At 45.4% G+C, this 1,920-nt stretch overlaps 1 protein-coding gene across 2 annotated transcripts in view; it reads left to right on the top strand.

Annotated features, from left to right (window-relative positions):
• LOC107691897 (exocyst complex component 6B-like) overlaps nt 1-1,920 on the top strand; it is a 106,850-nt gene that overhangs the window by 74,958 nt on the left and 29,972 nt on the right. The gene's annotated exons all lie outside the window — the stretch shown is intronic.

The following is a 1,920-nucleotide window of genomic DNA, read 5'->3' as shown; positions in this document are numbered from 1 at the left end:
GGCGAGAAGAGAAGAGTATGCATTTTTGGCTAGCACCTGAGATTTTTCGCTTGGATCATCTCTCCTCACGGCTTTGCATGTGACCACAGCTAAAACTAGCTAAAGCTAGTTTTAAAACAGCTAAAACATGGATTTCCCATGATCCTCCGCCAGCACACGCTATTGCACGTAGGTCACAGGCAGAGAGAGAGAAAAATAACAGAACTAAAATAACTTCTTAAAGATGTAACCACTTGAATGCACAGATGATATGTCTGTGGTTAAATCTATGAACAGTTTGGATGTGTCTGTGCTGTGGGGAGGGAGGGGGATGTGAAGACACAATGAAGTCAAGAAACGATAAGGATCTTTTTATGAAGCTTGATCATAATCAGGCCCAAAAAATGTGTAATATGTTTGATCACAAGCAGACCTAAATAATGTTAAATATGGGTAAACCGTAAAGTGCAGGTATTCTGGTTGCTGCGTTTTGAATGTCTGGGAACTGTTTTAAAAGAAAGAATGACACCGTGCACTGTTAAAGGTGCAGACAAGTATCCTGATGGTAGCAATGTCAGGAAAAAATGTGCAATAATTGTATCTTTAGTGGTGCAACAGCTTGTCACTGGGACAGTACCCTTTAAAGGACAAATTTGTACCCCAATAATTATGAACCCTTTAGGGGTGAATATGTACAAAGATGTCCCTTTGAGGGTACTGGCCAAGTGACAAGCTCTTGTACCCTTTAAAGGGGTCTTTTGTTTCAATAAGCATGACTTCAGTTTTAGTAGGGTTTAATTGAACTATTGTTAATGATACTGTTAATTATATCCAGTGCATCAACTAAGGAATTGGACTTAGTTGTGAAGTGTTACTGCAATTCATAATCTCTTCGTTTAAGATTGAGTACATATAGATGAACTTTCAGTGATATACTAGAATGCTTTCTAATAACTTTCTTTTCTTAGTTAAAGGTTATCAGTCATCATACAACTGCAGTTTTATCTTGAGCCCACAAGAGGCTCTGTTAAGCTGAGATTGGCCTTTCCCGTGTCTGCTGTGCCTCTTTGACCTGTACGGCACCACAAGCGGGCGATGGAACACTCAAAGGGAGCGAGCATCATGAGTTGATTCCTGTTCAGTTTTGGGGAGCATAAAGGTCTTGACAGCTTGTCCTTGCTTATCCCTCGAGAGGTTTCTTAGCGTAGTCACTAACAAGGCTTTATGCTGGTATGTGGCAGTTAGGTGAAAGCCTAGAGGTCCCTGTTCTTGAATCTTGATGAGATGCGCTCTGACACGCGTCACGTGAACCATGCCGCCTTTGCTGGAAGTTCGCAAAATCGACAGAGTCTCGGACCGAGATGCGGCTACAAAAGCGCGAGGGTAAGCAGTCGCTGGCTCAGCGTTTGCGGGGGTCAGAAATAAAGATGGCAGGCGTGTAATTTGCGTGAGAGGCAAGAAAGGCACGCAGCATCACGAGGTGAAAGGGATTTTTCCTGGCCCCGGCTTGTTTTGTCCCCGTGTGTCAAATGTTCCGTTTTTCAGAATGGCGAAGCCGCTTGTTTATGGGTTCCCATCCAAAGGCACAGAAAGGTCCAATGGCCCTCTGAAACCTCTACAACTCCTGTGCTCCTCACACCCCCCCCAGCCCATTGGCTTTTCACAAGTTTTGTCGGCCCCTTCACTCAGTACCACGCCACTGGTCTGGGAGAGCGGCCTCATGGGAATCGGCATCAGGTTTTGGTTTACGGGGTAAAGGCAGCCCCCTCGTCCCCACACATCCCTTCTATCTGGCTTGTCAGATCAACGTTGGGGGAGAATTAATGAGAGTTTGATGATGATTTTTTTTCCAATGGGCCGCACAAAGCCGGTGGCAGACCAAGAGACATGACTCTGCCTGAACCACCCAGCTAACCCTCTACCCCCTCTGCCAGCACCCCC

The sequence above is a fragment of the Sinocyclocheilus anshuiensis genome, unplaced genomic scaffold (genome assembly GCF_001515605.1).
Source record: "Sinocyclocheilus anshuiensis isolate Anshui unplaced genomic scaffold, SAMN03320099.WGS_v1.1 scaffold426, whole genome shotgun sequence".
NCBI lineage: Eukaryota > Metazoa > Chordata > Actinopteri > Cypriniformes > Cyprinidae > Sinocyclocheilus > Sinocyclocheilus anshuiensis.
This window is presented reverse-complemented; position numbering and strand designations above follow the sequence as displayed.